The sequence below is a fragment of the Eublepharis macularius genome, chromosome 3 (assembly GCF_028583425.1).
Source record: "Eublepharis macularius isolate TG4126 chromosome 3, MPM_Emac_v1.0, whole genome shotgun sequence".
In the NCBI taxonomy this organism is placed as follows: Eukaryota; Metazoa; Chordata; class Lepidosauria; order Squamata; family Eublepharidae; genus Eublepharis; species Eublepharis macularius.
In genome coordinates, this window is record NC_072792.1 from 82,207,319 (window position 1) to 82,234,770 (window position 27,452).

Here is a 27,452-nt window from a genome sequence, read left to right on the forward strand (position 1 = left end):
CCAGAAGGGCCTTTTCCTGGCGGTGGCAGTGTTTTGTCAGCAGCAGCGGCGTTTGGTCGGCAGCGGCAACTGCATTTTAAGCAGGAGCATGTCCGCTGCTCATGCCGCCGGCTTCTACCCTCGCAGCTGCAGAGGGCTGGTTTCTAGCTGCGGGTGCTTCCGCGTCTCGGGGCAGGCAGCGTTGAGTTGTTCCAGCGTCTGCCTGGATTCCTTCCATTGTGCCCCCCCTTTTTTGGTTACACTTGTATGGTTGCATAAGGGGGCAACATAGCCTTTCAGTACCTGGGGGTTCGGTGGGGCTCATATTGTGGCCTTGGGGCAGCCTGGGACTGTGGGGATAGAGTTTCCTTTGCCCCCTGTTGCATTATTACAACTCTGGGTAGGCTTGGTGTCCCTGGTAACCCATAGGTACATCATTGTGACCTGGTGGTTATTTGGTTCCCAATCCTCATTGGGGGGGTAGTTTGGACTACTGCCTTGCTTTGCAGAGCTTGGTGGCCATCTTGTGCTTGCCTGAAGCTTCAGCCATTTTGTGCAGTGCCTTTGGGTCTGCTCTGGGGTGGTTCTCAGCGCCACCTATTGGTGGATTATTGCTATTGTTCCTTTGGCAATTTTTTCCACTCTTACTGGGCACAGTGCTACATAGTAGGGTTGGTGTTATAGTTGGTTAAGTGGTTAGGCTGCAAATCAGTCCCATGCATCAAGTGGCATTGACATCTGTTGTATCATACTTTGGTAGGGGTCATGCTGCCCAAAAAAGGGGGTGGCCTATCTAAGGGGAAGCAGCCTGTGAAAAGGCCAGCACCAAGGAACCCTCCTCCATCTCTGTCTTCCTCAGATGAGGATGATGGCCCGAGCAGGTGGGAACTTATGGAACGTATTGCTGCTCTTGAGAGAGCTAGGAGTGGCATGGCATCAGCTGTTGCACCCATTTGGCCACGCAGGGGTGCTAAAAAAGTCTCAAGGACTGAATTTAACAAAGATTTTGCCTCTCGTCTTTCTGCCCTTGAGGGGTTTATCAGGAGTGGTGGCATGTGATGGAGGCAGTGGCCAGGAACACCAACTTCAACTGAGGGAGTGGCTGACGTTGACCAGGAGTGGCCAGCTGCCATAGCAGTAGAACTGCCAGTATCCGACAGTAAGGATCCTCTGCCTCAGCAGGGCGCTGCTTGGCCCTGGGGCTCTTGGGGGCAGGCAGCTGCCACCGGTGCTCTAGCGTCTTCCATTTCAGGTGAATATACCACGCATGGTTGGCCTTCTACAGGCCCGCCAGTTTGGCCTAGTTATGCCAGTGGCTCCTTGAACCAGCAGTAGGCACAAGTTTTGCCAGCTACGGGCAGTGCTACCAGTTGGGATGGACAGGACTAACCTCTTTCTATGGTTAGGTTGCCTTATGGTTACAGCAATTAGCTGGGCCAGGCCCCTTATGGATCCCAGGGATGTGGCATGGTTCCTTATAGGGAGCTGCCCCCAGGGGATACTGCATTGCCTTTGGGAGATCACTTGACTCAGGCCACCCGGGAAAAAATTATAAAGGGCAAGTACATGGACGTCTTTACCCTTCTCTTCAGGAAGCTGGAGAAGAAGGATAAAGATGATCTAGATTATAAGGACAAGGAGAAGATCCACCACAGGCGGATTGACAGGACCTGGGCACATTGGTTGCCTGGATTCCTGGTTTATACAGGGGTACTGGCTAGGGCGCAGCCAAGTAGGGCTCTCCCCCTTTTCAAATACATGAATATCATTTACAGGGGATACATGGACTTTTAGGGGGCAGCTTGGCTCAGGTACAATGAGGAGTTCCACATACGTGCTGCCTTGAATCCGAGCCTCCCCTGGGATCAAATTCTGATACAGCTATGGGTGCAGGTCACGGCCCCTGCCAAATCCAACCTCAGGGATAGGACTGACAATGGTCGTATGATAATTCGGCCCTCTCAGGGTTTAGTTTTCCACACCTCTGCGGGGCAGCAGGTTCAATTACAGCTGCTCTCTTGGGACTTCACGTCCAAGGGGGTTTGTAACAGAAAAGCATGAAAGTATAGGCACGAGTGTCCTGCATGCGCCGGTACCCACCCATATTCTGCCTGACCCAAAGCAAAGCAGGGTGGGAAATGCTTTGGGGGCAGAGGCAGCCAACAAGGGTCTGGTAAAGGGGCCCAGTCCAGTAAAGCTGAGGGTACTTGAACGGTTGCTTCAGGTTTACCCAAGGTGCAGGGATGCAATTTACTTTCAGGATTTAAGTTTGGGTTTAGGATTCCCTTTCAGGGCCCCTGGACACCTTTCATGGCAGCCAACCTTTCCACGGCATGGAAGGGGTGGTCCGGCTGAAAATTTTAAAGGAATGTGCCAAGGGCAGGATTTTAGGGCCATTTGATGCACCTCCTGTCCCTACCCTGAGAGTTCCCCCTTTGGGGGTGGTGCCAAAAAAGGCACCTGGAGAGTTTCGCCTCATTCACCACTTGTCTTTCCCAAAAGGGGGATCAGTGAATGATGGCATTCCTGATGACCGGTATTGGGGGGGGGGGGAGCTGAGATGGCCAAGTGTGATATTAAGTCTGCCTTTTGCCTGCTCCCGGTTCACCCAGAAGACTTTGAGCTCCTGGGGTTTTCATTTGAGGGCAAGTTTTATATGGACAGGGCCCTTCCGATGGGGTGTTCCATATCTTGCCCAGCTTTTGAGCACTTCAGTTCCTTTTTGGAATGGGAGTTGTGTCGTTGCTGTGCTTGCCCGGACACTGTCTATTATTTAGATGACTTTATGATGTCTGGGCCAGCTGGCACTGGGCAGTGTGCCAGGCTATTGGCAGGGTTCATGGAGCTTTCTGAGGAACTGGGGGCTCCTTTAGCTCATGAGAAAACTGAGGGACCATCTGTTGTCCTAACGTTTTTAGGAATAGAACTTGACACGGTACAACAGACCTTAAGGTTACCCTTAGAGAAGGTGGTAGATCTTAAGGCTCAGTTGGAGGACTGCTTAAGTAGAGACATGGTATCTCTCCTTGAGTTGCAGCAATTAGTTGGCCATTTAAACTTTGCCTGTAAGGCAGTTGTACCTGGAAGGGCTTTTCTCAGGCGGCTGTGAGATGCTATGGGGACCTTACGGTTGCCCCATCATCAATTACGAATTAATAAAGGTATGCGGGACGACGCTGTGGAAGGAATTCCTGGACACCTTTAATGGGGAGACTTTTTGGAGGGAGGATCTGTTGTTAGAAGCAGAGCTCCAAGTCACCTTGGATGCCTCCGGGTCTACGGGCTTTGGAGTATTTTTTACAGGCATTGGTGTGGTGACAAATGGCCCGCAGATTGGGTAGCCCGGGGATTGTCCAACGACCTTAGGTTTTGGAGTTTTTTCCTTGTTAGTGGCAGTGTGGCTTTGGGGGCCACAAATGGCTAACCAGGGTGTCCACTTTTGGTGTGACAACTTGGCTGTAGTGCATGTGGTCAACACTCTGATGTCTAGGATTCAGTTTCATTTTCTTGGCCATGTCGGACGCTCCTCTCCGCAGGTCCGGGAGGAAGCGCCCGAGCAGCCTGACCAGGCAGCTGATCTGCGAAGATTAGCCCCCAGGACTCCCAGTGAGGGAGGCAGGGTCCGGAACGTGGCGGGAAGAGCCCCCTGAAATCGATGCAGGGGGTAAATTGCCTGTTTGTTCCTATGGAGGCTGGCAGACGTGCGCAGCACCTCGAGTGCTGCCGGGCCATGGAAAACGGCAAAGAGCAGAACTAGGTGGAAGCCTGTAAGTAAAGCGAATCCCTTCTGTTATTACAAGTGCACGCGAGGAGTGGTGGGATCTGAAGCTAAGAAGGCTCGTTCTTCCCCCTCGCTGAGTTTCAGAATTTGGTCGGCGGTCCCCCCCCTAAAATGGCAGCGAAAAAGCAGAGTCCCGCTTTGGGCAAGTCAATTTCGTCTGCCCTGCAGGGGAAAGGAGAGTCGCTCGAGGACTTGGTGAAGAGGTCGGTTATCGAAGCCATAAAGCCCTTTGTTGACAAGCTGAATGAAACAGATCAAAGGGTGGGCTTAATTGAGAGCGAAGTGAAAAGCATTAAGGAAGTAGCGGGGGAGCAGAGAAGTCTGCTCGGGAAAATGCGTCACTTGCGAGAGCAACGAATAAAGAGTTAAAGCTGGTGGAGAACCAGCTGATCGGGCTACAAGTGGAATGAACACAGGCAATTTTGCGCCTCCAGAACGTGAAAGAGGAGGAAAATGAGGATTTAAGGGATCTGGCCTCGGAACTATTGGCGACACCCACGAGGGCAACTAAAGAAGAGGTAAAAAGCGCCATTTTGGAAGTCCGCCGGGCTTCTTCAAAATATACAATGAAGCGTCAGCTGCCTCGCGAGATCATCATCGATTTTTCATCTAAGAGGATCCGAGACACTATCCTATACAACTCATACAATGCGGATCTGGGCTTTCTGGGTAATAAAGTTAAGATACTGAAGGACGTTCCATTCTTAGTTCGGAAAAGGAGATTTAAGTATAAAAGGTTTGCAGCTCTTCTGAGGGAACGTGGAATAAAGTACAAATGGCTATTTCCGGAAGGTATCTGGTTTAGTTACAAAGATCAAGCTTACAAGATAACATCAGAAGATCAACTAAGGGATTTTGAGGACAAAAACCAAGAATTTCAGCAAGACACCAAGCAAGAAAAAAAGGATTTGAAGTCTGAAGGGGGGGGGGGACGAGCACTGCAGTTGCAGCTGCTCAGAGAGAACTGCGTCCGAGGCCCGGGGGGGAGGAAGACTTAATTTGGATTGTAATCTGTATTTTGCAAAGTCAACCACTCCATCAATATCTTACAAAGTTTTAATTTCTTAATAATGGCAGTATGAAGGGAAAGCATTATTTGTAGTGTAGTGTTGTTACATGTTGCTGGTTTTTTTTTTCTTTCCTTCCCCTGCCTCCCTTCTTTCCCTCTGTATTGTTAGTTAATGTAGGTAATAAAAAATAAATTAATTAATTAAAAAAACACTCTGACGTCTAAATCCCCCAGGGTGATAAGGCTAGTCAGGGCATTTACGTTGAAATGTTTGCAATTAAACATTTTGTTCAGGGCCAGACACGTTCCGAGGGTTAATAATGGTGTGGCAAACGCTTTGTCTTGCCAACAGATGGAACAGTTCTGACAGCTTGCTCCTTGGGCTGACAGGCAACTGGCAAGGATGCCCCAGGAGCTTTGGCAGCTTAGACAGCAGAAGCAAATAGAGCGATCCAACTGTCCATTGCCTCCAGCATGTGCAGGGCCTACGACCATGCGGTAGGGCAGCTCTATGAGTTTAGAACATTGGCAGAGCTCCAGCAGTCATGGCCCATCCTGCCAGAACATCTGATGCACTTTTGTGTAGTGCAGCGTGGGAGGGGTCTTTCAGTGAAGTCCGTTAGGGGGCAGCTGGCCGCTTTAGCCTTTGCAAGCAAAGTGTGCAGCTTACTTGAATTCACAGGTGTTTTCAGGATTAGAAAGATGCTAGAGGGCTGGGCCAGGGAAGTTTGGACACTGAGTGACCCCAGGCAGCCCATCTCCCCATCTGTATTGAAGGGGTTGGGGGCCGCTTGGGGGGAGGTGTGTTCTTCGGTGTTTGAAAGGAAGCTCTTTCATGCTGCTTCCTTGACAGCATTCTTTGGGGCCTTGAGGGTCAGTGAGCTGTTGTCCTTGTCTCATAGGGACGCTTCTGGCCAGGCATTGGCAGCCCAAGATATTAAATTTGTTGGGGATAAAGTCTCCCTTTGTATTTGGTGGTCCAAGACAGATCAGTGGCAGTAGGGGAGTACTTTGCTTTTGGGCCCATGCGTGGAGGAAGAGCTGTGCCCTGTTAAGGACCTCAGGGAGTATGTCACGCTTCATGGGGAAGACCAGGGTGTCATATTCTGCCACGAAGATCAGACCCCATTAACTTAGTATCAGTTTGGGGCTGTGACAGAGAGGGCTCTTAAGAAAATTGGTTTGCTGGGGGTCAAATTTGGCACCCATTCTTTTTGGATTGGGGCTGCCTCTACAACTGCAGCTATGGAGTACCCTCACTGGGTAATAGAGCGAGTGGGCAGTTAGCGGTCAGGTTCATTTCGGACCTATATCTGCCCCCTGCCTCAGTTTTAAAAGGGCATACTAATTGCTCTTTCCTCAGGTGCCGTGTCGGGCCAAGGGAGGAAGAGGATCCTGGTATGTGGTCACAGCATGGTGTTCTGGGCGGTCTACCAAGCCAGGAGAATGCCAATTGGATCCCAACTGGGTTTGAGTGCTGTGGCCACTGTTGAGTGGCAGGGCAGGCGAGGCCTTCAATGGCCAGGCCTGCTGCCTCTTGTGTTTCGGGGAAGGAAGGGTCCTCCCCCACATATTGTTGTCATTCACTTTGGTGGTAATGACTTGGGGCTCATGCAGGGTAAGGCCCTGTCAATGCAAGTAGCTGAAGATCTACGATGTATAAGCAGGCGATAGCTGGGTATACTTATCTTTTGGTCAGAGATGCTACAAAGACAGGTTTGGCAAGAAGCCTTAGATCCTAGGGCAATTGAAAGAGCCTGGCGTAAGGCTAACCATGCTATTAAGAAGTCCTTGGGGGATGGCTTGGGCATTTATTTGCCACACCCTAGACTTAGGGCCGAATTTGCCCACCGCTACAGAGGCGACGGTGTCGACTGAGGGCAATGACATATTTCTGGATGACCTGCGGCAAGGGCTTCAGTTGGCCTTAAGCCATATGTGGGGCACGAGGGTCTAAGCAGAGGCTTGACCCTTGTGGTGGCAGGAGATTTTTGGGAATAGAGTGCGGGCCGATGAGCCCCAGTGGCGCTTCCCCATGGGTGGGGAACAGGGTCTGCCATCAGTGCGGTATGCTTTTGGTGGCTACCATAACATGGGCAGACACCTGCTGGGATCCTCAGGCACAAGGCCTTTCCTCATGCTAGACAGCTGTGGCATTAGGTACTTGATGGGGGGATCCATGGCCTGGCTGGTGGGGTTGCAGCCATTCGTGAGATGGCCTACACCCAGGGCTTTGGGGCTTGCTCAGACAGGTCAAGGCAGAGGTCCGGAGTTGATCCCGTGGCTTGACCTGTACCCCTTAGTTAGCCCTTGCCATGCTTTATGTTTAATGGTCATTTTAATAAAGGGCCCTTTAATTCCAAGCCTGTGTCTGTCTCTTCATTCCGGCTGGGGTTGCAATTCGGCTCTTCCAGCAGCCGCATAGCTGCTCAAGCTGGGAACCATCATTTGCAGCCCTGCCCAAAGGAACAGAGACAGGCTCCCTTCCCGGGCATCCGGGGCTTTGCTGGGGGGCGGAGCCAAGAGCCTTATACAAGCGGCTCTGCTTTCCCTCCGGCTGGGGTTGCAATGATCTGTTATTTTGGACAGAAATAACTTTTCGGATTCCAATCCAATAGGCTGTGCAGAACCCTTTAAAAAATTCTGAGGTCCTTCTAATCAACTACTTGGCAAGAAAGACAAAGTGGGAGGGAGGCTTGTCTCCTTCCCAAACATCTGCTTGGTAGGATTTTGACTTTTAATAAGGACTGCTTATATCATCTATAAATTTCCGGCTACTGTACCAAGCTCGGGAATAACATAAATATTGCCTATTTTATTCATAATTTTCTACCCCTATTTGAACTCGAGTAGCTGATTCATTATGTGTGTTTTCAAATATTTTAATTAATGAAAAAACTCTTGCCACTACATTATAAATCAAAAGTCTTTACTGAGCCTAAATGTCTGTAAAAACATGTGTTTGTTCTTTCAGTTTGGTTCTAGGAAGCTGAATCATTAGAACGTAACTTTGACACCAAAAAGGTTACATAATACATATTGCTGGAAAAGGCTTCTCTAAGATGTCACAAAGCAGTTTGCGAAGTTAAAATTCTGTTCTAGCTGCTTAGTAGTAAGTATATTATTGAAACTAAATAACAGTGCAATCCTAAGAAGAGTTACACCAGGCTAAGCTAATTGAAATCAATGTACTAAGACCAGCTCATTTTTAGGATTGCACAGTACATTCTTGAAGGACTATTTCTTGCACCTCTACAGAAAACAGTGTTGAGTGCTTGAAACAGTAGGATGTCTCCACATGTTCCTAGTATACTTTATATGGAAATGGAATGCAAGCTCTCTGTTCAGGCACATACATCTAAAAGAATAATATCTGAGAGTCAGCAGACTTTCCATAGTGAGATATGATTGCCCATATACTCTTCTTGTCTGTATGTTATACATGTTAACTGCTTAGACATTGGAAGTCTTTCTATTGTGCATGTTTTTTTTGAAACTGTTATCAGCCTGGGAAGCAGGCTTTTTATAACTGTATACAAGATTGAAGGATATTTACTGAAACATAAGACTAGGTTTTTTCTCTAGGTATGCCATCAAAAAAAGAAAAGAGGAAGTTGTCTTACATTTGCATATGATTTAAGAGTTGGGTCCAGTAGTTTTTTCTCTGTGTGTATAACATTAAGGGATTGTCTTACATTCAGGGTCATCTTCCTTTCATGTAAATAGGAGTATTATCTCATTTGTTTTTTTAAACATGTTGTTAGCTTCCTACAGCATAGTGGTTAAGTGGCAGGACTGAGAATTGGCACTCCACTAGTTCGACTCCCGCCACTGCCATGAGTTCAGCAGGTGGCCTTAGGCAAGCCACTCTTCAGCCCCAGCTCCACAGTTGTATTGTGGGGGTTACTAATAACTATGACTTTGTTTACCACTCTGAGTGGGCACTAATCTGTCCAAAAGGGCAGTATATAAACTTTTGTTGTTGTTGTTAAAAGAATACTATTACGCAATTTTTAATGAAAGTCTTTCAGAAAAAAGCTTCTTAGCCTGAACTGCAACAGAATGTTGAATATGTTTATGGATCAATGTCTCTCACTTTGAGAAATCTGTCCTGCCTTAGTATTTAGTGCCATCACACTCTTTCATGGCCACTCTCATAAAACTGATGTGACTGGTAAAATAAATCAATCTTTTAACAATGATTCATAGAATTTATAAATAAAAGTCCCCTTTCTTATGGATAAGCCTTAGCATTGCCAATCTCCAGGAGGTTTAAAGTGGCAAAGTGTTAAAGTTACAGAATATAAAAGTTGCTCATTGCAACACTCATAATGTGCAAATTCCTGTCAGTATACAGTATATATTATCAACAATATCAATTCATACAACAGCTCATATACAGCACTATACCCCTAAAGCATATCAAGGTATCACGACAATAAATCCGGGAAGAAGAAATCCAACAGGTAAGTCCTCATTTGTAATATTATTTCAAAACGTCTCATAAATTTCATTTCTTTTTTTGCAGGTATTCAAACAAACAGTGGATGATGTTCATTACTGTCCATGCCCAAACTGGGGCTGGCTATTAGATGACACAGATTTCGTCGTGAAGGACTTCCTCAGGGGCATGGATGTCGTCCACTGTAGAAATTACTATAGACACAAAATACATCCTATAATATCAATAAAATTTATACAATTCAAAAGTGTGTCTATAATATATTTCTCAAAAGAACCCTCACCCGCATAAGATGCACAGAATTCACAGAACCCGGAGACGGCGCTAGTTCCTTCCACGGCGTGCATCTCTGTTAATAGTACCTGTACTCTTAACCGACTGTCAGTCTATGGAGTTCAAGTTACTTTGATTTCATCTCCCTGCCCTTGCAGCAAGAAATCCACATCTCTTGAGTCAAAGGTTTTTTATTGGAAAAGTATATGTTCAATGTACAGGTGTCCATAGATATCCAAAGGCTACAAAAGCATCTGGCTAAACACAAGGCCTTGGTTGAGAATGACGTGTTAGTGCCTTGCACAGTATATCAAACCCTCCTTTCCATCCTCCCCCCTTATTCCCAGTTAGTATAGACACATTAGGGAATGTGAAAGTTATGAATCCAAGGTCTCTGCGAGTCTCTTTTAAGGTAAGGCTGTCTTGGGAACCACATCTGTTCCTGTGAACCTGCATACAAAATAACACTGGAAAAGTACAGCATAGCAGCAGTGAGAAAGCAATATGGCAGTACTGTGGATTGCAGACCTGACATTTCTGCCCCTCCAATGACCCCCTTCATCCTCCAGCCCCCACCTTGTCTGGGTATTTTCTGTGAAACTTGGCTATTAGTTTAGGGGGCTGTACATGAGATGATTCTACCCACTCTTTAAAGCTTTCATCAAAGTCTTTCCATCTGATAAGATAATAAAGTTTGTTATGTTTCAGTTTGGAGTCCAATATCTCCTCCACTTCGTAGTGTATTTGTCCATCCACGAGAGTGGGGTGGGGCACCAGTTTTTCCGGATGCCATTCATATGGTGGTAAACTGAAAGTGAAAGGTAGAGTGCACTGTCTCAGGTTTTTTGGTAATTCCAGTTCTACAGTCACTTCATTAATCACTCTTTTTACAGGAAAAGGACCCATGTATTTAGGTCCTAGTTTTTTGCTGGGTTGCTCGCTTCTAAAATGTTTGGTGGAAACATAGACTCTATCTCCAGGTTGTAGTTTCCATTGCTCCACACGGTGGCGATCAGCATATTTTTTGTAATCCTCTTTGGCTTTTTTCAAGGTTTCTTGGATAATTTAGACCACCACTCTCCCAAATCTCCTGGTTTTTTGGTAGGTGGAATGGTTTCCAAAGGTATAGCGTTTCCTTCATAGCCCTGCACGATTTTGAAAGGGGACTCCCCGGTAGAGCTGTGAACTGAGTTGTTGTACGCATATTCGGCATAATGAATAAAGTCCACCCAATTATCTTGTTGGTAATTAATATAACATCTGAGAAACTGTTCTAGTACCTGATTTGTTCTTTCCAACTGCCCGTCGGTTTGTGGATGATGGACAGAGCTTAAACCTTGTTCAATGCCTGCTACCTGTAGGAGCTCCCGCCAGAAGTTGGCAACAAACTGTACACCTTGATCGGGTATCACCTTGGAAGAAAAAGAATGAAGTTTGACTATGTGCTTCATGAATAAGTTGGCTAGCTTTTTTGCTGTAGGAATAGTGGTATATGGAATAAAATGTGCTTGTTTAGAGAACAAATCCACCACTACTAAAATACACGTACAGCCCTTTAAAGGTGGTAAATCAGTTATAAAGTCCGTTGAGATCACCGCCCAGGGTCTGGAGGGAGTCTCCAGTGGCTGCAATAGTCCTGGGAGTTTGCTGTGTCTGGATTTGGCCATTATGTACACAGGGCATGAAGATACATATTGAGAAACATCTTGTCTTAGAGTTGGCCACCAAAATTGCCTTTGCACTGGACTTCCGGTTTGGGATCCATGGAGGTCTAATGCAGCTCAGGGAGCTGAGCTGTCCGAGTCGCTGTTTGTAGGGCTGGAGGGGTGCAATCTGCCCGCAGCCCCCTGTTTTCAGGCGGAGAACAGGCAAGTATGCTCAAGACCTTGAGGGCGTGTTGATCTCGGGTGTGAGGGGGGTTCTACGTAACGAGCCCCCATCCACCCTTGAGGTCCCACCCGAAGAGAGGTTGCTGAGATCTCTGCAGCGACTTTGGAGTCAAATTTTGGCATAAGACCTACATGCCCAAGCTTCAGCAAACCAAGAAGGGAACCTGAAACAATTGGATAACCGAAGCAGCGATTACAACCCAAGAGAAACATCTAAGAAGGTAAAGATTGCTATCTCTCATTACGGGACTGATTACAATAAGAAATAAAGTGACAACAAGATCTAGAAAACTGCAAAAGACTTGAGATATAATTGAGAAAACTCCGGCAAATAAATTATTAAAAAGTGACATTGTAAAGAAAAGTGAGAGTGGAAAAACTATTATTGTTTACATACCTGCGGCTAAAGAGAGATAGTGGACTGTGAGAAACTTTTAACATCACAAGAACTGCTGTGAAACGGAGAGGAACAGGAAGTGCATCAGAACCATAAAGAGCTTGGCAAGAAGCAGCTTGTAAGCAGCGGAAGAGGAATATCGCCATTTTTGAAGAGGGTAAAGCTGCGGCTTCAAGGGAAATGGAAGTAAGCCATCTTAGACAAGGGTAAGTTGCCTCAAAACAAAACCATAGAGAAAAGACGCCCAACATTTTGGACCGCGTAAATATCAGTTTTTACAAAAATAACCTAAACTTTGACTTTTAAAAATAAAGGAAAATAATGAATGGCCGTAGCTGAACGGAGAGGAACAGGAAGTGCATCAGAACCATAAAGAGCTTGGCGAGAAGCGGCTTGTAAGCAGCGGAAGAGGAATATCGCCATTTTTGAAGAGGGTAAAGCTGCGGCTTCAAGGGAAATGGAAGTAAGCCATCTTAGACAAGGGTGGTTGCCTCAAAACAAAACCATAGAGAAAAGACGCCCAACATTTTGGACCACGTAAATATCAGTTTTTACAAAAATAACCTAAACTTTGACTTTTAAAAATAAAGGAAAATAATAAAATTGCGCCACGGAGTTAAGGAAAAGAGCAGACTCGTGGGAGCGAAGTAGAGCTAGCCCCACGATGTCGAAGAAGGAATGGCAAATGGCGCTGGAAAACCTAGACAAAAAAGTTTCGGAAGGGAATAAAGAGCTTAAAGATATGATGCAAGAGATGGCGAAAAATTTGAAAGACTTTAAAGAGGCACTTAAATCGGAGATGGCAGAATTAGCGAAGAATATGGATCAGTGTATTGTCGAAGGCTTTCACGGCCGGAGAACGATGGTTGTTGGGGGTTTTCCGGGCTGTCTTGCCGTGGTCTTGGCATTGTAGTTCCTGACGTTTCGCCAGCAGCTGTGGCTGGCATCTTCAGAGGTGTAGCACCAAAAGACAGAGATCTCTCAGTGTCACAGTGTGGAAAAGATGTAGGTCATTTGTATCTACTCAGGAGGGGTGGGGTTGAGCTGAGTCATTCTGTAAGAGTTTCCCAGGGTGTGGAATGCTAATGGCGGGAGGCTTCACTGTATCCTGAGGCGGTTCTTTTGCATATGGATTGGTGCTTGATGTGCTAATCTTCTCTGCAGGGCTATTGTCGGGTGTGGAGTGTTTTGTTGGCCTGGTGTTTTTCAGAACTGGAGCCCATGCTCTGTTCATTCTTAAGGTTTCTTCTTTCCTGTTGAAGTTTTGCTTATGCTTGTGAATTTCAATGGCTTCCCTGTGCAGTCTGACAAAGTAGTTGGAAGTGTTGTCCAGTATTTTGGTGTCCTGGAATAAGATACTGTGCCCTGTTTGAGTTAGGCTATGTTCAGCCACTGCTGATTTTTCAGGCTGTCCAAGTCTGCAGTGTCTTTCATGTTCTTTTATTCTTGTCTGGATGCTACGCTTTGTGGTCCCGATGTAAACTTGTCCACAGCTGCAGGGTATACGGTATACTCCTGCAGAGGTGAGGGGATCTCTGCTGTCTTTTGCTGATCGTAGCATCTGTTGTATTTTTCGGGTGGGTCTGAATACTGCTTGAAGGTTATGCTTTTTCATAAGCTTTCCCATCTGATCAGTAATTCCTTTGATATATGGCAAAAACACTTTTCCTGTGGGAGACTGTTTTTCTTTGGTTGTTTGATTCATCCTGGGTTTGATTGCTCTTCGGATTTCATTTCTGGAGTAGCCATTTGCCTGAAGTGCGTGGTTTAGATGATTAATTTCCTCATTGAGAAAGCGCGGCTCACATATCCGTCTTGCACGATCCACTAATGTTTTCATTATGCCTCTTTTCTGTCGGGGGTGGTGATTGGAGTTTTTGTGTAAGTACCGATCAGTGTGAGTTGGTTTCCTGTAGACCTTGTGACCTAACTGAAAGTTTGCTTTGCGGATGACCAAGGTATCCAGGAATGAGAGTTTTCCCTCACTTTCTTTCTCCATTGTGAATTGTATGTTCAGGTGGATGTTGTTGAGATGATTCAAAAACTCCATCAATTCTTCCTCCCCATGGCTCCAAATGATGAATGTATCATCCACAAACCGGTTTGTGGATGATACATTCATCATTTGGAGCCATGGGGAGGAAGAATTGATGGAGTTTTTGAATCATCTCAACAACATCCACCTGAACATACAATTCACAATGGAGAAAGAAAGTGAGGGAAAACTCTCATTCCTGGATACCTTGGTCATCCGCAAAGCAAACTTTCAGTTAGGTCACAAGGTCTACAGGAAACCAACTCACACTGATCGGTACTTACACAAAAACTCCAATCACCACCCCCGACAGAAAAGAGGCATAATGAAAACATTAGTGGATCGTGCAAGACGGATATGTGAGCCGCGCTTTCTCAATGAGGAAATTAATCATCTAAACCACGCACTTCAGGCAAATGGCTACTCCAGAAATGAAATCCGAAGAGCAATCAAACCCAGGATGAATCAAACAACCAAAGAAAAACAGTCTCCCACAGGAAAAGTGTTTTTGCCATATATCAAAGGAATTACTGATCAGATGGGAAAGCTTATGAAAAAGCATAACCTTCAAGCAGTATTCAGACCCACCCGAAAAATACAACAGATGCTACGATCAGCAAAAGACAGCAGAGATCCCCTCACCTCTGCAGGAGTATACCGTATACCCTGCAGCTGTGGACAAGTTTACATCGGGACCACAAAGCGTAGCATCCAGACAAGAATAAAAGAACATGAAAGACACTGCAGACTTGGACAGCCTGAAAAATCAGCAGTGGCTGAACATAGCCTAACTCAAACAGGGCACAGTATCTTATTCCAGGACACCAAAATACTGGACAACACTTCCAACTACTTTGTCAGACTGCACAGGGAAGCCATTGAAATTCACAAGCATAAGCAAAACTTCAACAGGAAAGAAGAAACCTTAAGAATGAACAGAGCATGGGCTCCAGTTCTGAAAAACACCAGGCCAACAAAACACTCCACACCCGACAATAGCCCTGCAGAGAAGATTAGCACATCAAGCACCAATCCATATGCAAAAGAACCGCCTCAGGATACAGTGAAGCCTCCCGCCATTAGCATTCCACACCCTGGGAAACTCTTACAGAATGACTCAGCTCAACCCCACCCCTCCTGAGTAGATACAAATGACCTACATCTTTTCCACACTGTGACACTGAGAGATCTCTGTCTTTTGGTGCTACACCTCTGAAGATGCCAGCCACAGCTGCTGGCGAAACGTCAGGAACTACAATGCCAAGACCACGGCAAGACAGCCCGGAAAACCCCCAACAACCAATATGGATCAGGTTCAAAAAGAAATGCAAGATACACAGCAGAGAGTTAACGCAGTAGAAAAGGCGGCTGATACCTTGGCAGATGTGCAGAGAATGGAGCTGAGAGGCGTGAAGGGAAGAATGGCCGTAGCTGAATGTAAACAAATGGAAAGACAAGTGAGATTTCATGGAATCCCGGAAGTTTTGGAAAAAACAGCCCAAGAGCAGATTACAGAAATTTTGGCGGCATACCAGGGAAAAGAAGAGGGGATCGCAGCGCTTTTGGATGTGGCATACAGAATTAACTCAAAATTTGCAGCTCAAAGGAAGTTACCAAGAGATATGATTGTGCAATTTACAACTAGAAAGACAAGAGAGTCAATTGTGAGTAAACAATTTCAGGACCCATTAGAGGTTGATGGGAAAGTGGTGAGAATTATGAAAGAACTGCCCAGATCGGTGTTGTTGGAGAGGAAGAAGTATAGAGAGCTGGTCCAGATGTTAAGACATGAAAATTAGATATAGATGGGAAATACCTGAAGGACTGGCTTTCGAATTTGGTGGTGTAAGGAAAATCATCAGATCTGGCCAGGAGATGGAAAGGTTTATCAGGGACAATGAAAAAGACTTACCAAAAGGAGCTAAAATTTGATCATGGAGTGTAAAATCATATCTTGGAATGTAAATGGATTAAATTCACCTTTTAAACGTAAGACTATTTTCCACTGGCTCTTAAAACAAAAATGTAATATAGTGTGTTTGCAAGAGACACATATCAAAAAACAGGATGTGAAATATTTGAAAATTGCAAAACTCGGAAATGAATTTGTAGCAGCTTCCAAAAAGAAAAAAAGAAGAGTTGTATTATATATAAAGGAGGAACTACAGCCAAAATTGGTTCTAAGTGACACAGAAGCTAGATATATTGCAGTGGAAATAATTTGGGACTCTAAGAAGATTTTGGTGATTGGAATCTATGCGCCTAATGGGGCAAAAGAAAATTTTTCAAGGACTTACAGGAACAATTAGATGAATTGACTTATGATCAAATAATTTTGGCAGGTGACTTCAATGGAGTTACAAATTTGGAAGAAGACAAGAAATCTAAAAGTGCACAGAAAAAGAGAGGACTTTTGCCAAAATCGTGTTTTGCGATTAAGGAACAAGAAAGTCTGGAAGATGTGTGGAGGAGACAAAATCCGAAAAATAGACAATATACATTTTACTCTGCAAGACATTTTACACTATCAAGAATTGACATGATCTGGGCCTCCAAAGAACTGGTGGTATGGACTAGAGATGTGGAGATAATGCCCAAGGTAGGCTCAGATCACAATCCAGTTATGTGGAGATTTGGGAAAAATAAAAAGAAAAGAGGATGGAGGATAAATGAAGACTTGCTGCAAACGGAAGAAAATATGGCATTGTTACGAAAAGAGACCAAATTTTTTATACAGTGCAATTTGAATAAGGATGTACCAACTAACAAGGTATGGGACACATATAAAGCTGTTATTAGAGGAACGCTAATGGATCTGAATGCAAGAGCTAGGAGGAGTAGGGAAGAAAAGAGACTTGAAATTATGGAAAAAATTAAAGCCAAAGAGATACAACTTAAAAAAAGACCAGGAAAAAAGAAAATATTTCAGGATATGAAAATCCTGCAGGAACAATTGACAGCAATGGATAATAGGGAATTGGAGTGGAATTTTAAAAAAATGAAACAGAAGTCATTTGAAGGTGCAAATAAGCCTGGGAAATATTTAGTGTGGCAATTAAAAAAAAAAGGGAGAAGACAATCATAACTAAGATTCGAGAGGAAGATAAAATATTGACAGATCAATCAGCCATTAATTAGTAGAGCCTTTTTTAAATTTTATGCAAACCTGTACCAAAAGAAAGAGGTGAACAGAGATTCAATAGTGGAATATTTGGAGAAAGTGAAGCTTCCAGTAATTTCAGAGGAATGGAAAGAGAAGTTAAATAGGGAAATGACAGAGGAAGAAATAAAAGAAGCTATACAATCAACAAAATTAGGGAAAGCACCAGGACCAGATGGAATAACAGCAAAGTTTTATAGAATGATGGCCAATGAGCTGACACCGTTTCTAAGTGAGGTAATTAATGGAATATTACAAGGCCAAAAGATTCCTGATTCATGGAATGAAGCTAATATATCGTTGATCCCGAAAGATGGACAGGATTTGACTAATGTTAAGAATTATCGGCCAATTTCGTTGCTGAATAATGACTATAAAATATTTGTGAAAATTATGGCGGAAAGATTAAAGGGATGGATGTCGGAATTTATTGCAGAAGAACAAGCTGGATTCCTACCCAATAGACAAATTAAGGACAATTTAAGGACAGTGATAAACACTATTGAATATTATGATAAGCACTGTGATAGGGAAGTTGGTTTCTTTTTTGTAGACGCAGAAAAAGCATTTGACAATTTGAACTGGGATTTTATGTTTGTCACTATGGAAAAGCTGCAAATGGGAGAAAAGTTCATACAAGCAGTTAAAGGAATTTACAAAGACCAGTGTGCAGCGATTGTAGTTAATGATGATTTGACTAAAAAATTGAAAATAGGTAAAGGTACAAGACAAGGTTGCCCATTGTCTCCATTGTTGTTCATTTTGATTTTGGAAATTTTGCTGATTCAAATTCGAGAGGACGACACAATCCATGGCATAAAAATAAAGGAATTTTCCTACAAAGTCAGGGCATTTGTGGATGATGTAATGTTGATAGTGGAAGATCCAATAGACAATATGCCAAAAATAATGGATAAAATAAAGGAATTTGGTGATTTGGCGGGATTTTATGTGAACAAAAAGAAGTCGAAGATACTGTGTAAGAACATGACGAAGCAAAAACAGCAAGAATTAATGGATATAACGGACTGTGAGGTAACTAATAAAGTGCAATATTTAGGAATTGAGTTGACTGCAAAAAATATAGATTTATTTTAAAATAATTATGAGAAACTGTGCCAACAAATAGAAAGAGATTTGATACAATGGATTAAATTAAATTTGTCATGGTTGGGAAGAATAGCAGCAGTGAAGATGAATGTGCTACCACGCGTGATGTTTTTACTGCAAACTATTCCAATTATCCAAGACTTCAAACAATTTGACAAATGGCAAAGAAAAATTTCAGACTTTGTGTGGGCAGGCAGGAAACCCCGCGTGAAAATGAAAGTATTACAAGATTCGAAAGAAAGAGGGGGGCTGCAACTGCGAAACATAAGATTATACTATGAAGCAATTTGTCTGACATGGTTAAAAGACTGGATAACGTTAAAAGACCGTAAACTGCTGACTCTGGAGGGACATAAAAAGTTGTTTGGATGGCATGCCTATTTGTGGTATGATAAAGTTAAAGCGGACTCTATGTTTTTGCATCACTATATCAGAAGAAGCCTTTTCACAATCTGGAAGAAATATAAGAATTACATGGAAAATGGTATCCCTTCATGGGTGGTACCGTATGAAGTAATAGATCCGAGAACTGTTTATAATGAACAACAATGTTTAACTTATAAAGAGATAATGTCGATAGAACATAGAATACCAAAAATAAAGACACAAGAAGAGTTATCTCCTCACTATGGATGGTTTCAATATAGGCAAATTAGGGATCTTTACAACTCGGACTGTTTAAAGGGAGGAATAAGACTAAAAAACTCGGAGTTAGAAGAAGTGATTTTACAAGAAGGCAAAAAAGACATTTCGAAAATATTCAAAATACTTTTGAAATGGTATACGGAAGACGAGAGTCAAAGTCCAGATGGTGAAATGGGCAATAAACTTTCATAAAGAAATAACAATGGAATCATGGGAATACTTGTGGAATAATACCTTGAAGATTTAAACTTGTACCAACATTAAAGAAAATGTATACAAAATGATGTATAGGTGGTATTTAACGCCTAAGAAGATTGCGCATGGAAATGCAAATAGGTCAGATAAATGCTGGAAATGTAAAAAGCATGAAGGATCATTTTATCATATGTGGTGGACTTGTGAGGCAGCTAAGCAATACTGGGGAGATATAATAGAAATAATTAATGAGGTTTTGCAAATCCAAATAAATAAGAACCCAGAGTTGTTGCTACTGAACTTGGGAATGGAAGAAGTTCCAAGGCAGCACAGAACACTGTTATTTTACATGACTACAGCAGCAAGACTTTTGTATGCGCAGAAATGGAAAGTGCAAGAAATACCAACTATAGAAGATTGGATTTACAAATTGCTGTACATGGCTGAGATGGACAAAATGACAAGAAAACTTAAAGACCTCGCTCCAGGAGAATATATTGCAGACTGGGAGAAATTGAAACAATATCTAGAAAAAAAATGGGATGTGAAAGGAGGATTGTGGCAGTTTGAGAATTATTAATATGTGACTTTATAAAGGGGAGAGAAGTAACTTTACCATTAATGGGGAAACTTAGCTATTAATTAATTTAAACTAACATTAGTAATAAGGAGATTGTATTAAAAAATAGATAGTTTAAACAGTGAAATGTAGATTGATATATTAGAAAATTGGAGATATAGAAGAATTTGAACATGCTTAGAATAAGTGATATAACATATATAGGATTTAGAAAAATTATGGTTAAGAGTAATTTGAGTAATAAGAGGGGTTTGGGGTTGGAAAGCTGTTGGAAGTCAGTAAGGAGGGGGTGAAACCCTCCTTACTGCACTAAGTGGAGGGTTTAGAGATACCCAAAATGTCCCGCTAACTTAGCGTCATGGAATTGTTGAAGCACTTCTTTTTTTTAGTTTTAAGGGTATGTATAGCTTGGAGCCTTTGTGCCATTCGCCCTCCTCCATTTGTTTGAGCTCTGCGGTGGGCGCTTCCTCCCCCTTTTTCCACCTCACTTTTCACTTTTTCCCTCCAGTCTCCGGGATCAGGTTTCTCTTTGTTTTGCTCTTTGGACGATTGGCTACGTGTAGTTACCGCCCCTCCCAATTGGGTGGGCGAGAAAACAGTGTTAATGATCTCCTCCCTCTTGCTGTTATGTTGGGGCATGCACGATAGCACATCCGCTAGGAAATTAGACTTCCCAGGCATATAATTCAGAGTGAAGTTGAATTTGGAAAAGAACTCGGCCCACCCAAGTTGTTTAGCATTAAGTCGGCGGGGAATGCGGAGAGCTTCTAAGTTTTTATGATCCGTCCAGACCTTGAATGGATGGTGGGCCCCCTCCAACCGTTGTCTCCACATTGTGAGGGCTAATTTAACAGCAAAAGCTTCCTTTTCCCATACACTCCAACTTCTCTCTGCCTCTGTGAATTTTTTGGACAGATATGCACAGGGGTGTAATTTGTTAGTGTCATCCTGTTGGAGTAACACCCCCCCCATGGCAGTGTCACTTGCATTGACCTGCACAATGAATTTATGATTCTCATCTGGATGCTTTAGCAGCGGTTCGGAGGTAAATTTGTCCTTTAAGCCTTCAAAGTCATGTTGACATTCTACGGTCCAGTTTAATTTAGCCTGGGGTTTATTTGCTTGCTTTTCCCTCCCCTTTGTTTTCAGCAAATCAGTTAAAGGTAAAGCAATTTGAGCGAAGTTCTCTATGAAAGGTCGGTAGAAATTAGCGAACCCCAGGAATGACTGCAGTTGCCTTCTGGTAGTGGGGGCCACCCAACTATTAACTGCTTGGACTTTTGCGGGGTCCATCTTTAGCCCCTGGCCAGATATGCGATAGCCAAGATAGTCCAACTCCTCTTTGTGGAATTCACATTTGGATAATTTGACCAGCAACTTGTGCTTCATTAGCGCCTTTAGTACTTGGCGGACCAGCTTTACATGTGATGCTTTATCTGGTGTATAAATTAAAACATCATCAAGGTACACAACTACTCCTTTGTACAGGTACTCATGCAGTACTTCATTTATGAGCGTCATGTACACACTACACCCTGGAAAGATGGCTACCGGTTACACACTGAGGCATGTTGAAAGCAGTTTTCCATTCATCCCCCTCCCTTATTCTCACATGGAAGTAGGCATCTTTTAAATCCAGTTTAGAAAAGATTTTACCTTGAGCCACCATGCTGAGTAGGTCTCGGATCAAAGGAATGGGGTAGGCATTGGACATGAATACAGCATTAATCCCTCTGAAATATGTGCATAGTCTCAGTCCCCCATCCTTTTTCTTTACAAATAACACGGGAGCTGCGTGGGGGGAGCTGGTCGGACGGATGAATCCTCATTCAAGATTTTGTCTATAAACTTCCTTAACTCTTGTCGTTCCGCCAGACTCATGGAATATAATTTGCCCTTTGGTAGTTTTTCCCCTGGCACCAGTTCAATTGTGCAATCTGTGTTACGATGTGGAGGAAGTCCATCTGCTTCTTCTTCACTAAACGCTTGCGCTAGGTCCTTGTATTTGTTAGGGATGCTCATTTGCTCCTCCTCGGTAAGTAGGGCCACTTCCAAGGCTGAGGGCGCTTTTTCTCCCCACTCTTTATTCCACCAGTGGTGTTGGCAATGTATTGTCAAAGGCTTTCACGGCCGGAGAATGATGGTTGTTGTGGGTTTTCCGGGCTGTATTGCCGTGGTCTTGGCATTGTAGTTCCTGATGTTTCGCCAGCAGCTGTGGCTGGCATCTTCAGAGGTGTAGCACCAAAAGACAGAGATCTCTCAGTGTCACTGTGACACTGAGAGATCTCTGTCTTTTGGTGCTACACCTCTGAAGATGCCAGCCACAGTTGCTGGTGAAACATCAGGAACTACAATGCCAAGACCACGGCAATACAGCCCGGAAAACCCACAACAACCATGGTGTTGGCAATGTTCTCAATTAAAGACTACCATCCCCTCCGACCATTTGATGTAGGGGTTGTGGTCCCAGAGCCAGCGACTCCCCAAGATTAAGGGGTATTTTGCCACTTGGCTAACAATATAAGGTCAGATCTTCCAAAGCTCTCTCATGCCTGTAGGGACCGGCTCTGTTTCAAACGCCGCCGGACTCATGTTTGAGCCATCCATTTGCTCAAACACTATGGGATCTTCCAGCTCTTGTGTAGTTATACCTAGTCCATTTACTAAAGTTGGCGATATAATATGCTTAGAACATCCCAAGTCTATAAGGGCTTGTACTCGTACATGTGTCCTACGTTTTGGGTTTACCAGTTAAACAGGCATAAACAGTATGGCCCCCCTTTCTCTCACCTCACCACAGGTGGTTTTATTTTCCATCTGTCGTTGGGGCCTCTTCATGACAGATCTCCTTCATTTCCTGACTGTGAGGATTCTGGGCCGGGGTAGGCATTATCTCCAAATATTTCCTCCGCTTCTAGGCCAGGTTCCGATCTTCCCCTCTGCGCTGGAGGTTTGCGATCCACCCTGCCCGTATGCGGGGCAGGGGTCGGCCTTTGTGGAGGTTGTTCCGCTGGAGCTCGGAGAGAGCACTGGGCTGTGAAATGTCCACCTTTCCCACACTGCAAGCACAGGCCTTGCCTCCACCTGTTATCCGGAGTTCCTCAAGTTAGTCCTGGGCCTCCTTGCACTCTGTGCCCTCTCCCAGGGGTAGGGGTAGGTCTCCTCGTACCCTTGAGATGGTGGTGCTTTACTAGGCGGACTACCTGTGTACGATTTTCGACCTCACATGCCAATTGAATCCATCCCAGAAGTGTAGGTGGGTCATCTTGCATCAGACCCTGTCCAACAATTCTGGGTTCATGCCATTACAAAATAATTCGATTTTCACTCCCTCATAGTTGGGGCACTTAGTTGCTAACTGGTGGAATTTAGCTGCATATTCCCTGACTGATTGGGAGACTTGCCGAATTGCTCTGAGCTCCATGCGAGCCCTCTCGCTTTCCAGGGGATCTTCATATTGGGCTCTTAAGGCTGCTATGAAGGCTTGTAAATCCCACAGTTCCGGTGCCCCCATGTCATAGAGAGTAACGTACCATTCCGCTGCTATCCCCTCCAACCTGGAGGCCAAGTGGATGACTCTACTTTGTTATATAGGAAATAAGTGTCCCCACTCGTTAAAGAACTGTAACGCTTGCGCAATGAAAAATGCTAATTTTCTGGGTTCTCTGTCAAACATTGCTTCTAGCTTAATCCAACCCAACAGCACTTCCCCTCCCCGCGCTCGGTCTTCTACTGGCCTTCCAACTGGAATGAGATTCAGGACGGGTGGGGGCGCTGTGGGCACTGCGGAGTGGCATTTGCTGGTACTTGTCCTGGTGCTGGTGGAGCGCACGGGGCTGGCTGGGGCACAGGTCCCTGGCATGGGAGGGGTTGTGGGCCTGGGGGAGCAACTGGGAATTGATTCTCCGGTCTTGCAGGGTAGGGCACTGGAGGAGTGGCCATTTGCCGAACTTGCGAAGTGGCTCCTCTTCTCCCGTCGCTAGGCCTAGTAGTCCCTGCTCCTCTTGGGGCTGGAATGCCAGGCATCCTCGCTGGCGGCCCCACTGATACAAGCGGAGGCAGTGGGGGTAACACCGGAGGCAGAACGGGTGGTCCAGCAGGTTGTGCCAGCATAAGTTCCATCACTTGGGCCGCCTGGGCTAACTCCCCTCTCATTGCCTCGACTTGGGCTTCCAAGGCGGCATATTGAGCATTATCGGCCCTCATTCTCCCCTCTGCTGCGGCCCTCTCAGCATTTCTGCGTAGTTCTTCCTCCCATGCTTGCTGCATCTTTGGGGCACGTTCCAGTTCCTCAACTGAGAATCCAGGTATTAGCCCTGCTCCCAGGGTTGGGGTGGTCTGCAGTCCCACCTCCTGATGCCCTCTTGTTGGGGAGGCCAACGTATCGTGGTAACTGGACGTCGAGGACATAGATCCAAGGGACCCTTCCACTCGGTCCTCCTCTCCTAGTACATCCCATGGCACTCGGTCCTCCTCTCCTTGTAATTCCTGCGGCGCCGATTGCGCTGCACTCACCCCACTTTCCAGGGCCTGCTGGCCTGCTGCTTCTAGCGGGATGAAGGGGCACTGTACACCTGATACACTGTCCACCCAGCCTTTGGTAAGGCCGGTTACCGCTAACATTTTGTAGTGCATCAGCTGAACTTTCTCCATGAGGATGTTCCAACGATCCCCTGGCAATTCAGGTACATCATCTATCAACCCTACATTGAGGTCATCCCAGCTCTGTAGTTCACGGCAAGGAATTGACCAGTCCTCACCCGTCCCCGCAGCCATTGCTGGCGCCTCCACAAAACCCAGAGCCGCCTCATCCCAGACGAGTGGGGGGAACTCGTTAAATCTGGCGGTGTTAGCAGCCGTGGCAGCTTGGAGAGCTTCCCACACCAGATCCCCGCTAGTGCCTGTCCCAGGCGCTTCCGTGATAGTTGACAGTTGTGGATCCTGGAGGTTAAATCCAGAGGGATGCGTGAACGTAGTCCCCCAGCGCCTTTCTCTGCCCTCTCTGGGCCTGGGTCCCCACTGTCGCGGTATAGGTATGGACGTCCAAGTCATATGGGAAACTCAACTCCGCGGTCTGGCTCCCAGCTCAGTCCATGATACGTCTCCCTCCGGAGTTGGTTGAAAACTCCTGACATCATGTAAAAATGGGGTCTCCCCTTCCACCTGTCCGGAGCAGGTGCTTCCATCAGTGTGTAACCGGTAGCCATCTTTCCAGGGTGTAGGTTTAGGGAGCAATAGAGGATTCTCAATAAAATGTCAGTCTATGAAGTTCAAGTTACTTTGATTTCATCTCTCAGCCCTTGCAGCAAGAAATCCACATCTCTTGAGTCAAAGGTTTTTTTATTGGAAGAGCATATGTTCAATGTACAAGTGTCCATAGATATCCAAAGGCTACAAAAACATCTGGCTGAACACAATGCTTTTGTTGAGAATGACGTGTTAGTGCCTTGCACAGTGTATCAAACCCTCCTTTCCATCCTCTCCCTATTCCCAGTTAGTATAGACACATTAGGGAATGTGAAAATTATGACTCCAAGGTCTCTGTGAGTCTCTTTTGAGATAAGGCTGTCTTGGGAACCACATCTGTTCCTGTGAACCTGTATACAAAATAACACTGGAAAAGTACAGCATAACAGTAGTGAGAAAGCAATATGGCAGTACTGTGGATTGCAGACCTGACACCGTCTCTCAATTAACTAGTAATATACATTTAAAGGGACCTTATTGTTTAAAGCACACAATGTACTATTCACAAAAAACAACTCAAAGACAATTCATTGTTTAAGCTACATGGTTTTAAAGTGCCTAGTGCATGAATCCATTGCACTTCTCTCTGTAGCAAAGGCTTATGTGTGTCCCGATGGATTCCTTTCAGAGCTACAAATAGGGCTGCTACTTTTATATCCTGTTCCCTATGTTGTAGTTCCAGGAAGTGTTCTACAAGGGAAGCCTCTAGCACACCATTTCTAATTCTAGACTGATGTTCCAAAATGCGAGTATGAAGGGATCTGATTGTACTACCTACATACAACTTTTGGCACGGGCATATAATCAAGTATACCAGCCCCACCGTTGACATGTTGCAAAATGATTAACATGTAACTTCTTGGTAGGACATGTAAAATCTGTATGATCACCCTCAACTATCAATGGGCAAATCCCACAGCATCCACATTTAAAGTTGCCCCTAGGGAAAACCCTTTGTCCTGTATTAACAGGCATATCAGAATGAACCAACAAGTCCTTAATACTGCTGATCCTTCTGTAACCAATAGTTGGATTGTTCTCACAGCCCTTGATCTCTGTAAGCAGTGACTGGTGGCACAAAATAATCCTTTTGATGGAATTGGATAATGGGGTGTATTCCATAGCCCATCTCACTCTATCTCCCCTGGGCCTCTGTCTAGATTTAAATAGGGTCTCTCTAGAAACCAAGGTAGCCCTTTTCTTTGCTGATGCTACAACTCCTCTAGGGTATCCCCTCTGCTCAAAAGTTCTTTCCATCTCAAGACTCTTCCTCTGAAAATCTAACACATCTGAGGAATTCCTTTTAATCCTAAGCAGTTGACCATATGGTATATTATGTCATAAGTGTCTAGGATGAAATGATCTAAAATCCAGATAAGAATTACGATCTGTTTCTTGTGTGGCTGAATATGTAAGATGTTACCCTGATTCCTGTACACTAGCACATCTAGGAAAATAATTTGATCCAGATGAAAATTCTGAGTATACTGGATATTTACATCCACCGTATTGAGCCATTCACATAATTCTTGAACCAGCTGGGGACCCTTAAATACAAAAAAGAGATCATATATAAATCGTCTGAACAAAACTATATTGGCGTGGAATGGGTTACACTGATTACAGATATACCGTTCCTCCCAATGCGCCATGAAGAGGTTGGAGATGCTCAGGGCACCGGCACAACCCCATCACTACTCCTCTAATTTGAACTAGCACTGTTATGACCTGTACTTTCTTTGGGGTAGATTTTTATTTTAATCTTCCCCTTACACCCTCTGGGTAGTTTGCTGCACCAGGAATATATTATTCCAAAATATTTTATTCAAATTTCCCCTTTGGTAACGTGTTTAAGCGTCAGGCTCCTTCGTGGTTCTATGTGGCCCTGAGGATATGAATGGGATATAGCAATGACTGCTACACTGGGATATAACAAAACAAAATAAATGTTTATTTTTCAAGAAGCGTATTGGTTTCATAAAAGTAGTTCTTAGTTCTTAAAGTTACTTCCTATAAACTCATTCATGCAGATCTCTTCTAAGGCTTCACACACAGCCTCCTTCAGTAGACTCAATAGTTCTCTCACAAATACTTCAAATATAGGCAGCACACAGCTAGCCTCTCTTTCTCTGACTCTCATTCACAGAAATATTAAGCCTGCTCAGGCAGCACACAGCTGGCCTCTCTTTCCCTGACTGAGTGTTCTTTCATAAACATGCTCAGTTCAGGTTCCACACAGGTTATATTTCTCTCATAAATACTTCAGCATACTCAGGCAGCACACAGCTAGCCTGCTTTCTTCTGACTAAAAACCTTTCTCTCTCCTCTCAGTCTCAAACTGCATTCACTCCGCCCACACTCCCAGTCATCAACCAATCACATCACTCACTCTTCCCTCTCTCACCCCCACTCTCCACCCAGCTCAAACCAAGCATTTAAAGACACATGCACCCATTTACTTGGAATCATTACAAGCACTGTCTCTGGGTTCTGTGAATTCTGTGCATATGCTGTGTATATACATCTTTTGTGTTCCTTCTAGTGAGGGTTTCCTTTAGTGTGTTTGCATAACCTTCAGGAGGTGGCTGGAGATCCCCTGGAATTACAACTGATCTCCAGGCTATAGATCTCAATTCACCTGGAGAAAATGGCTGTTTTGAAGGATGTAGTCTATGCTGACGTCCCTCCTT

General features: G+C 44.6%; 1 protein-coding gene across 1 annotated transcript in view; it reads right to left on the bottom strand.

Moving 5' to 3' along the window:
* Window positions 1-27,452, bottom strand: part of TMEM47 (transmembrane protein 47) — an 87,343-nt gene that overhangs the window by 27,123 nt on the left and 32,768 nt on the right. The gene's annotated exons all lie outside the window — the stretch shown is intronic.